General features: G+C 43.1%; 1 pseudogene; it reads left to right on the top strand.

Moving 5' to 3' along the window:
* The window catches only part of LOC137222074 (UDP-N-acetylglucosamine--peptide N-acetylglucosaminyltransferase 110 kDa subunit pseudogene), a 225,515-nt pseudogene extending 217,111 nt beyond the window's left edge, over positions 1 to 8,404 (top strand).
* The last annotated feature ends 3,993 nt before the right edge of the window (positions 8,405 to 12,397 follow it).

The following is a 12,397-nucleotide window of genomic DNA, read 5'->3' on the forward strand; positions in this document are numbered from 1 at the left end:
ACATCTGAGTCTCTGGCATTGTCACTCTCTGTTCTTGGCTCCGTATTTTCAACTTTACTAAAAAGCACAAGGTTGAAGTAAGGAAGATCATTGTCAGTATAATGGAGGTGAAGTGGGTTCTGTTATATAATATTCTCAGCATAAATTGACCTGCTTGGAATCATTGTGTTGGTAATCAACAAGGATACTCTTCCTCCAAAAGCCTTGATACTATAAAACTTCTAAAGGACGCTGTCGTAGGACTCTTTTAGTTTTCATTTTTTGGGAAACATTTCTGGAAAAATCAAATGCTCACAACCTGAAAGAAGCAATTATTCACCTGAAGGCTAACTCTGCTAAAGTTGAGTTGTCCGACCTTTACATGCTGATAGAAGCCAAATAGCCTTGCAAAACAATGCTCTCTTATTGGATATAAGCATATAGATTGTTTAAGATGGACGTGTATATGCAGTAAAGTGAAAAAACAAAGAATCTTTGAGTTTCCCTTGCTGGTTTTTTTTATTTTTTCATTTAAGTTTCTATAGCGTATGCTAATAGTTCAGGGAAACCTCAATTTAGTTTTAGGTCCACTCTACATAAATGTTGAAGTACTCCATACCCACCTTTTTTCTACCTTCCTTCTTTTCTTCCATCTTTCCTTTCTAACTTCTTATAATCCATTATACTTAATCCTGCATTTGCTGAGGTGGCAATTAGTGTAGGAAAATTGAAAGCACTGTGAAATTTTGCTGTTCAGAATGCATGTTGACCAAATTCTATATTGAGAAAAGGTCTGAATTTACCCAGAGTAACCCTTTCTCAGCGTCTTTGAATAAAGGCCATAGAAACTGGGCTATATATAATATCCTGACAGGTATGTAGAACTCATAGCAATTGCCCTAAAGAGCTTACCTAGCATAGATGCATATGAATGCATTTAATGATTGTTTTATTGGCAGCAGTGCCAACATACACAGTCTGTTTTGTTTTATATCATTCTCATTACCTGCTCTTTACCACTGTATAATGGTAATGGTGTGGTATCTATGGCTTGTGAATTTCACGGCCAAATAATATGTAATTTATTGCACACTTCAGTGTAGACGATGGAGACTCCATAACTTTTCATGTGCTCTTTGCCCCTTTGGAATGTATTACACTGAGATCAGGCAAAGTAATAAATTTATTTCAAATGTGCGTGATAGCTAAACATCAATTAGGACTGATGGGCAATATTTCTTCTTCCAGCAAGATAACAGTTTTTAAAGACTAAGCCATTGAACGTGGAGTTACTGAACATGGGACTCAGTTCACTGGGATCCTTCTTAGAAAAATAAAGGACAACTTGAATTGGATTTGTGTGGCTTATTCAAGTAGTAACTAATCAGCTACATCTTGGTGAACTTAATTTGTCACAATCGTTTGGTATTTTATTAACTCTCTTCCCCTTCTTCCCCCGACTCTCATGAGAATGGATCATGAGTATCTTAAAACATACTAAGTCGTCTTCCATCCCTGTTAATCTAAATACAGAAGCACACTTTCCTTATCGAATGCAACTTACTGTCTTTTAGAGTAGCTGTGGTTTTAATTCTCTACAAAATTAAAACCAGCAAAGAGAAACATTTTCAAGGAGGCACACATTGTAGAGCTTTAGAAAGAAGACTTTAGAATTAAGGGCAAATATATCGATTTATAGCTAAAGCACCTGAGGCCTAAAGTAGGCAGGTAACCATCAAGGTCAGGGAAGGGGTTGAAGATCAGGTTTCAAGCTGAGAAAGAGTCTAGAGGGACTCAATCTGAGCAGGTCAAAAACCGAAAGGAGATCACGAATGTTCTGGGAAGGCTGGCATCTGGCCTCCAGTGTGGGATTCAGATGGGGAGTGGTTCCTGGGGGAACTGAGCTTCTGCAGTAGGCAGAGAAGTCCACCTCCCCTCCGGAAAGTGCCACTGACATCAGGGAGTTGAGGGGAAAGAGCAATGAATTCCAGTCCACCTGAGAAAGCAGGCCAGACTGATTAACTCTGAATTTAGGCTTATTTCAGATACTTCTTGAGAAAGAACTTGGACAAGAGCAAGTCCCACGCAGCCTCTTTTAAATCCATGCCCAGTATTTTCTGGTGGAGCTGCTTAAACCCTCCAAGTGACTCCAGTATTTTAATTTCACTCTGTACTTAATTCCGACAGTTCTATGATTGACTATTTAATGGTCAAATGAGTAGGGTCACAAAAGAGTGTGAATGTATTTTACAGGATGAGGATGGGCGGAGTGGAGCAGTCTGAAATAGGACACCAATAAAAAGGGTCTTGGTAAAGAAGAACGTCTATTAGAAATGGAGAGGAATTCCCAAGGGAATTAGTGCCTGACACCACGCCCTTCTCTCTGCATGTTTAGAAGCTAGTTTCTAATTTTATTTTCATAGGAGATGTCCCTGTGATGAATTGTCTTTAATTCCATACTATTTATCACATGGACATATTGTGAAGTTTGTGTGAGAGAAAGCAAGTATTAGAATTTGTCTTGCAAGCAGCTATAAGCACTGCCTGGAACAGTCTAGGATAGAAGGAAAAGGAAAGGAAGGTGGAAACAAAGGAGAAAGACAGCTAATGATGCTGGAGTCTCTCGCTAGGATTTGTGGTATCTCGTTTTGAAACTAAGTACAGAAAGTCAGAACTTGACTGATTGTTTCTTGATCACGGTTTGTTTTCATTTTTGCTTTTTTCTTGCTCTCTCATCAGTTATTCCAGCCAGTGCCATGTCATTTTCAGTTTCAGTAAGCATGCCTGTCTTGTGTCCATTTGCATTATTCATGCAAACGTTGATTGAACTGATGACCCCGAGTTATCACGGAAACATTAGATACACCAGTGGATACATTTCTTAATTTTAGAAAAAAATTCCCGAGTGAAGGTTAAAATAACTCCTGTTCAATTTGTCAGTTAAAAAAACTTCTCCTAACATACAATACCTCATTGCCTAACAATGCCAGATAAATGAAGAATTGCTATGTATTCATGAATGCAGGCTAGTCTGTATATTTTTTGGCAGGTATGACCGTTACCGAGGGTAATGGCCTTGTTTGCTGGCCATGTCCTGTCTCCTAGAAAGTTGTACTTTCCGTTTTCTTTCAGTTGGTCCATTGGATATCAGAGGTGAATTTATAAAACTATACTTCCCTTTACACTTACTTTGTTTTGTTTTGTTTTGTTTTACTTGAAGTATAGTTGATTGACAATGTTGTGTTTCAGGTGTACCGCCAAGAGATTCAGATATATATATTTCTTTTTCAGATCCGTTTCCTTTATAGGTTATTACAAGGTATTGAATATAGTTGCCTGTGCTATACAGCAGGACCTCATAGTTTATCTACTTTATACATAGTATACACTTACTTTGTGTGATCCACGCTGGTCAGACCACATAATTATTTTCACTTCTGATATAATTTTTTCAGGTCCAACCTCAAATCTTTGATGAGAAGATATTTTAAAATAAGTTTAGCATGTGTGTGCTCTAAATCCAACAGTAGTTATTAGAGATATGATTTTGCACTAGGTATTCCTCTCTTTTTTGTTCTTGGCCAACCAATTGAAAATTAGTTTTTATTTTCTGGTTGGTTTGCTAGATGTTTATGACTATAATAAACGTGTTAAATTTTCTCTCATATCTTAAAGCACAATCTGAATTAGCAATGGATATTGTGCTATACATAGGGGCTGTGATATAAATATAGTTTCTAACTTCAAAAACATATAGCCTAGAAGGGAACACAGACACATATGCAGCAATTATGGCAACTGCATCTGTTTACTAAGTGAAATAGTACTGAGATGCATAAAGTGCTAGCAAGCCTTGAACAGGCAAATCAGCTTCAAAAATAGATGCGCAGTTCTTTAAAAATCTTTTTAACATTTTTCCAGCTACATGTAGAATATAACTTAGCATAAAAACGGTATGGGTTGGAGGATATGGGGAGGGGGAGGGTTAAGCTGTGACAAAGTGAGAGAGTGGCATGGACAGATATACACTACCAAACATAAAATAGCTAGTGGGAAGCAGCCGCTTAGCACAGGGAGATCAGCTTGGTGCCTTGTGACCACCTGGATGGGTGGGATAGGGAGGGTGGGAGGGAGACAAAAGAGGGAGGGGTTATGGGGATATATGTATATGTATAGCTGATTCACTTTGTTATATAGCAGAAACTAACACAGCATTGTAAAGCAATTATACTCCAATAAGGACATTTAAAATAAATAAATAAGTAAAAGAAGACTGACTCATGCAATTAAAAAAAAAAAAAGAAATTCTTTTGTCCTGGATTCAAGAGAAGGGATGAAGTAAAAGGATGAGGAAGAACAAGAAGAGGAAATGTGAGCCTGGAGAGGGTAGGAGGAAGAGCAGAAGGCAAATAAGTGTATGTGCTTCCCTTGCCATCCCTGACTTTTTTTTTTTTTTTTTTTTGCGCTTCAGGAAAACCCAAAAGCCAGAGAAGAGCACGGAGGTGGTCACCACTGCATGTGAACAAAAAGGTGGAGAGAAGAGAATGGTGGTAATCTGGGCAGGCAACTGGAGGGTGACCTGAGTGCATCTCACCAGGGAAGAGTCCCGGTTGCATAGAACCCCTGAAGATGCCAGACTCTTATGTTTAGATGGGGGGCCGAAGGCATCTGTGGGGTCACCACATACATCACTCCTGGAGGTGTTGTTCACATTGTGTTCTTTGTAAAGAGTGTCCCTGGTGAGTTTCAACATCTCCCTCTGCAGGACCCAGCCTTGCCCTCCCAACCCGCCGAGGTCAGCAGGCAACATCCCCAGTTAATCACCAGGTGTGGTGAGATATCTGGAGTGGCCCTGGTACCCCCCAGTTCAGGCGTCCTGGGGAAAGGGTGAGGAGGACAGAGGCACCGGGGCTTCTTCTCACGCAAGCAGACAGCTCACCTGGCCCAGCGCTGCTGCATCCCTGTGGGCACGCGGTAGCCCTGGCATCCGGTAGGGGACACTGCAGGATCCACACCTGGCTGGGATTTGCCCACCCCCTGGGACCCCGCAGCCTCTGTGGAGCCTCACTGAAGGGCCTGGGTCACCTCATGGCACCATTTCTCTTTACCATAGATGTGTAAAAATTGAATACAACACACACACAAAATGAAGGCAATTCAAAGCAATGCTAATTTAGGATGAGTTAAAGGGCCAGGATTCCAAATTAATTATGACCTTAAAATTAGATAACAAATACATCTGGTTTTATTACCTGCTGAAAAGCAGTGTCTTCTACAAACTTTTCATGTTGGGATACAGCAAAGCTATAGAATTTATGATTCTATGACCACAGCATCAGGATATTTTTAAATTAAAAAGCACAGGCAAGTTTGGCTGGGGTGTTAAAGAAAGAAAAATGATTATTAGGGGAAAAGGGAACATTGCGGTCCTCTGCCCACTTCCACTGTGCTGGTCTCATGATGGGCCGTGTTGCGTGTGGGCTGGAGGGACAGGGTCACTACTCCCACCTGTGTCATCAGACCTCCCACTCACAGCGCCCAGGTGGGAGGGACCCACACTTTTCACCCTGGAGCCCCAGAGCCTCCCCTTTCCTCTGCATCACTTTCACTGTTCAGTGGACCAATCACTTGAATGCCGCCCGGCCAAATGCCCAGGTTAAATCGCCCCTGTAGGACAGGTCTCTCTGCTACCAGAACACACTTGGCAAAGAGCAGCAAACAGGCCCCAGTGCCCTGGGGATGTGAGCCCTGGGGATGTCAGGGCCCAAAGTCACTTGCAGGGTCTGAGTAGCCCCCTGGGTCCCACACACCGACCCCAGGGAGCCCACCACCCCACTGACTCCAGTCCCTGCCTTTGTGTGGCAGGTTCTGGTCTGACACCTGTGAGGACTGTGACCTGGAGGCCTCAGCCTGAGACTCAGAGGGGATGGAGCTTGTGCAGCGTCTGGCAGCTTAAATGAGACACGAAGCCAAGGAAGGAGGGCCGCCTCTCTGCTCCCCCTCCACTCCTGAGTCAGCTAGTGAGTGCCGGTTACTTCCTGTCGGAGCTGTACAGATTTAGCATAAATTTTAGATATAGGTCTTATTTTTAACAGTGAAAGGCTGTTACATCAAGCAAAATTGATCTCCTCCTCGGTTTTTTTTTTAAACATTTCTATGTAAGACAACACACAAGTATAGAAAAGCACCCTCCACAAAGGGAGGGCTCAGTGAATTACAGTGGGCGCTCCACTCTGGGGAGCAGTAGTTTTTCCCTCTGTGAAAGCCCAGATGCTTCTGAGAAGCTCCTCTCAGCTTCCTTACTCTGGCCCGACCTCCACAGCGGAAATCCCAAAGGGACTGGATTCTCCCAGCCCTCCAGCACCCTCCACTACTTTCTGATTGTGCTGCCACACTCATTTTGAGTTATTTGTGTGTAAATCACTGCACTTGGAATATACGTGGAGTAACTGATTTCATTTTTATAACCAAATAAGTTAGCACTTATTCTTCTCCCCTTCTACAGGGGGCAGCCAGGGTGCTGGGGACGTCCTGTATATTGAACTGGGTGTTGGTAACAGATGTGTTTATATTTACAAGAAACCATAAAGCTCTACGCTTAAGATCTGTGCCCTGTACAATACACCAAGTAAACTTCAATTAGAAAGAGATGCCAAAAAAATTTCCCCACAAAACAAACTTCAGGGCCCGGTGGCTTCCTCTGATTTCTACCAAACATTTAAGACAGAAACGATACCCGTCTCCTACACACTCTTCCAGAGAACAGATACAGAGGGAACACACCCACACTGCTTTCATCGGACCAGGAGAATACTGATGTCGTACCCGCAGCAGATATTACAGGACAGGAGAAATTACAGGCTAAACACTTCTGAATGTCGATGTCAAAATCCAAAAGCAAATATTAGCAGTCTAAATCTAGAGGTTTTCAGAAAGGAAGGAAACTAGGATTTCGTGGCGGTATTTCCAGTGGTTGTTGTGGACAGGATCACTGGGTGTTTGGGTGCTGCCTGGGAACGTGGAGAGAAGGGACAATGCCATCGGGTTAGTGGAATGAACATTTGGTGACAGAGATTAGGAGGGCCTGGGTCATCCTCAGAGACAGTCCTGGGATGGGGTCTCTAGGCTGTGGCTATGGAGGGGTCCCTCTAGAAGGGCATGGGCCTCTCTCCTGTGCCACTGCAGGGTCTAGGGATGGATGAGGAGTTTGTAGGGGCTGGATTTTGATGAGGAAGGATGAGCAGAGAAGGTGCGCCCTCAGAGCCAGTGCAGCCACGGCCCCTCCCCAGCCAGGCCGTAGCCCAGGCTACTCCGACAGTTGCTCACATCAATAGTCAGGCGACAGTGGGGCACGCCAGCTTCACCCACTAAACCACCAAGAACAGCCCAGCAGGCCACTGTCCTCATTAATCAGCACTACCTGTGCATCCAGGGCTGGTTGTTGAAGACCAAGCTAATTTGTTAGAGACGTGCCATGTGGGCAACTGACTTGGAGAGACCAGGGCTCTGAGCCACGTGGAGACAAGCCGACCACTGGTCAGACCACCAGGAGGCTCACCCAGTGTGTGAAGACGCTGAGGGAGGAGGGACGTAGATGGGACCCCCTGATCCTTCAAGGGACCTTCTTTCAGGGATATTTAAGAGCTGTGGGGTCAGGGATCAACATGTAAGGGAGGCAGCGGGTCAGGCGTGGGCCCTCCTGTTGGCTCAGACCCCTCCTGTCCTTGGAGCAACCATGGGGCAGGCAGGAGGATTGGGGGCATGGAGGGAGGGGAGCCCTGGGCTCAGGGGTCCAGAGCACCATCTAGAGGATTCAGGGGTTCAGGGATTTCTGTCCCAGGGAACCAACTACATTCCTGTCCCACATCCATCTGTCATCAGCTTTGCGACTCCAGGAAAGTCACTTAAAATCTCAACATTTTAGTGCCATGTACCATAAAATATGGTTCACAGCACCTGCCATGAGTTCCCCACGGGGCTGATGTGGGGATCACAGGAGGTGATGACAGATATTCTTCACAAGCTCTAAAGCATCACACCCATAACCTTCCCCACTCCCCTGCCCTGTGGCATCCAGGTCCCCTCTCTGGAGGTAGCACTACCACATTTCTTGCTTATTCTTCCAGACATTTAATATTTGCACACTTAGGTAGCACTTATGAAGTAACCATCATTTTTCATCAGGGTCTACCTGATTTGCTGTATTAAGCTTCATCATGTAATACTAATAAGTGGGCCCTATTGACATTTCCATTATCACAGAACAAGGAACTGAGGACAGAGGGTCTGCATAACTTTCCCAGGTTCATGTGGCTTCTGGTATGATTTGAATCCAGACCATCAGGCACCAGCCCCCACTCTGTCGGTCACTGTGCTGTGCTCCCTTTCTGTATTATCTCACTAAATAAAGTCATGTCCCCGTGCAGTCAGCCTGCTGGCTATTTTAAGTGCACACCACATTGCAACACCCTCTTCTCAGCCCAGCTTCGATTCACATGACTCCCCTAGACTCCCCTAGGAGGCTGGTGAACAAAGAGAAGAGATGTGTGACCTGGGAATGAATTGACACCTCTGCATGGTCTTCTCCCAGCAACATATCAATAGTTCTCTCAGTTTCTGTCGTGTTTTCCTGGATCATGACTCGGGTACCAAGAAGAAAAGGAAGATTATAAAGGAATCAAACACAGGATGCACAAGAATATCATCTGCGATCAAGATAATCTGCTGGCCATCCGCAGCGGTGGTTCAGGCACATCAGAATCAGCATCTGGCCAAACAACAGGGTAGGGACACAAATAGCACCCCCACTAACCACTCCATTGAAGGTACTGTGGAAATAATACCAGCAAGTAGATTCAGGAGCAATGGCTGTAGTTTGTACAGCAGAGCCTGGATCTGGCTGAGGGAGGATTGGGCAGGGAAGGTGCCCACTCAGAGCCGGTGCAGCCACTGCCCGCTCTTAGGCAGGGCTTAGTCCAAGCTGCTCAGATGATTGGTCAGTTTCTAGTCAGTGAGACCCTGGGGGCCTGTAAACCTCATCTGTTAAGCCACCAAAACACCAGCCCAGTAGACCCTGTTCCCAGCTAATGAATATTAACTGCTCATCATCCAGGTTTGATCAGTTGAAGATGATGCTAATTCGCTGTGCAACTGTCATGTGGGCAGTTGGTTTGGAATGTCCTGGGTTTTGAGTCAGTTAGGGAGTCAAGTAGACTACTGGTCATTCAGGGTGGTCACCTGACCACCAGGAAGTCTGACTGCAAATCAGCTGCTAGAATCAAGTGCTGAGGGGGAAGGGAGGGGAGATGCACACACATTTGGATACCCCGGTCCATCAGGGGGTCTGCATTTGGGGGAAAGACATTGTATTTGGGGTCAGGGATTGAAACGTAGAGCCAGGAGGTGGGTCCAGATTTGAGCCGTTCTCTTGGGCCAGGCACCTCCTCCGAGTACCAGCTGTCTCCCTGCAGCATCCTTGGGGCAGGAGGATGTGGGAAAGGGAGTGAGGAGAGCTCTTGGTTTGTGTATCCAGGGCATGATCTCATGTCCATGTGTTCAGGAATCTCTATCCCTCCCCTGCCTCAGACCCATCACTCATCAGTGTTGTGACTCTGGGCAAGTTACTCAATCTGTCTAAATTTCAGTGCCCTGAACCATAAAATATGGGTCACAGCCCCTACTCTGCCCACCCCACAGTGCATCACAAGAAATAATATTCTTTCCATGAGCTCTAAAACTTCTTACTCATGTCATCAATGTGAAAAAGTAGGCTCTCTCCTCCTGTTTGTAGCCTCCTAGGTGCCCTTTCTGGAGACGACCTACTTATTCTTCCAGGCATTTAATACTTGAACATTTATGTAGGTAGCACTTATGAAGTACCCATCATTTTTCTTCAGGCTTTGTATTTACTAATTTTTAGCCTCAGGACATAATACGAATAAGCAGGTCCTACTAATATTTCCATATCCTTGGCCAGGGAACTGAGAAACAGAAGGGCTAAGTAACTAACCTTCCTAGGTACACACGGCGTTCAAATAGGATTTGATTTCAGGCCATCAGGCACCAGCACCCATACTCTCCCTCATTGTGTTGTGCTGACTTTGTACTTGTCTCATGTAAATAAAGTTATTTTCCCCATGTGATCAGCCTGTTGGGTATTTTAAGTGCACGCTAAAATGCAAGATCCATCTTCATAAGCCCTACTTTGATTCAGGGGACTCCCCGGGCAGCTAGTAATAAGGAGCTCTGAAGTTTGACCTGTGAATAAGTTAAGACTTTTGCCAGGAAGATGTCAACACCTCTCACTATTGTGAATGTATTTCCTAGGAACTTGTTTCAGGAATATGAAAAGAAAAAGACAAGGATTCAAACCAAGGATACATATGGGGATTGATCCTCCGTGAAGAAAATATACTGGCTGGTCCTCACCGTCATTCAACAGCTCAAAATGAACATCTAGTCCCAAAGGGTTGAGCCTCAACTATCATCCCATACAAGCCACTCCATTGAAGTCACTGTGAGAATTCCATCCTGAAACTGATCAAGAGTAATGACTATAAAAATGTTGTCATATTATCCTTTGACTGAGATATAATTCACATTCCATCAATGCACATTTTTTTTTTAACTGTGTGATTCAGCTGCTTTTAGTGTACTCAGGTTTTGCAATCAACATCTCTAATTCCAGTACATTTTCATCATCCCCAAGAGAAACCTCATACCTAGTATCAGTCATTCTCATTCTGTCCTCCCCTTTCACCCCAGCCCTGGGCCTTTCTGTCTCTATTGATTTTCCTATGCTGGACCTTTCATATGAATAGAACCACACAACGTGCGGACTTCTGTGTCTGACTTTTGCAGTAAGCAAAATGTATTCAAGGTGCATCCATGTTGTAGCATGTATCTGTCCTTCACCCTTTTAATGGCTGAATAATAGTCATTGTATGGATAAAACACATTTTATTTTTCCATTCCTCAGTTGGTGAATAGTTGGGTTGTTTCCACTTTTTGACTATTATAAATAATGATACGACAATGTAACACTCATGTACAAGTTTTTGTGTGAACATATGTTTTTTATTTCTCCTGGACATATACCTGGGAGTGGAGTTCCTGGGCCATGCTGTATCTCTGTGTTGAACTTTTTGAGGAACGGCCAAACTATTTTCTTTTTCATATTTGCACCAGTGATGCTTGAAAGTGCCAATTTCCCCACATCATTGCCAACCCTTGTTTTTAAAAAAATTATATGGCACAATAGTGGTTATGAAGTGGTCTCTCACTGTAGTTTCAGTTTGCATAATTTTGACTAATAATTTTGGACATGTTTTCATGTGCTTATTGGCAATTTGTGTCTTCTTTGGAGCAGTATCTATGCAGATTCTTTTTCTCATTTTTAAAATTTGGTTATTTGACATTTTATTGTTGAGTTGCCAGTGTTCTTTACATATTCTGAATACTAGGCTTTATCAGATATATGACTTGCAAACATTTTCCTTCATTCTGAAGGTTGTATTATGTCTTTCTTGATGGTGTTCTTTGAAACACAAAGGATTTTAATTTTGATAAAGTCCAATTTCTTTTTCCTTTTGTTGCCTGTGCTTTTGCTATCATATTTAAGAGTTCATTGCCAAATCCAAGACTATGAAGATTTATCCCTTTTTTTCTTCAGAAATTTGTATAGTTTAGCTCTTATATTTAACTCTTTGATCCATTTTAAATTCAAAGTCTATTTTGTCTGATATTGGTATAGACACTCCTGCTCTCTTTTGGTTACTATTTGAGTTTTCTCACTGAGTTTGGAATTCCCTTTTCTATACTTTAACTTTCAACCTGCTTGATTCTTTTGATCTCAAGTAAGTCTCTTGTAGACAGCATATAGTTGGGTCATATGTTTTTACCTATTCCGCCAATCTCTGTATTTTGATTGGAGAGTTTAATGCATTTACATTTAAAGTAATTGCTGACAAAAAAAAAAAAAAAGTAATTGCTGACAAAAAAAAGACTTATTTCTGCTATTGTGCTGTTTCTTTTCCATCTGCCCAAAGCTTTTTTGCCCCTCATTTCCTGCATTCCTATCTTTCGTTGTGTGTGTTTAGCTGATTTCTTACAATAAAATATTTAAATTACTTTCTCACTTCCTTTTGGGACTATTCTATAGCTATTTTCTTTGTGTTTACCATGGGGATTACCTTTAACATCCTAAAATTAAAACACTCTAATTTGAACTTATACCAGGTTAAACTCAACAACATCCAAGTTCTTGAAGCTAAAAGAGCATCCTACTATCTCAATGCAAAAGACCTTCTCCAAGACACACTGCAGTTTCTGCCTGGCTGGGACATTGCCCCAGAGTGGGGTTAAGTTTAAGGAGTGAAGGAGGCATACATTTCCATCCTCTGGATCACTGCTCACCAAA

This window comes from Pseudorca crassidens, chromosome 3, assembly GCF_039906515.1.
Source record: "Pseudorca crassidens isolate mPseCra1 chromosome 3, mPseCra1.hap1, whole genome shotgun sequence".
In the NCBI taxonomy this organism is placed as follows: domain Eukaryota; kingdom Metazoa; phylum Chordata; class Mammalia; order Artiodactyla; family Delphinidae; genus Pseudorca; species Pseudorca crassidens.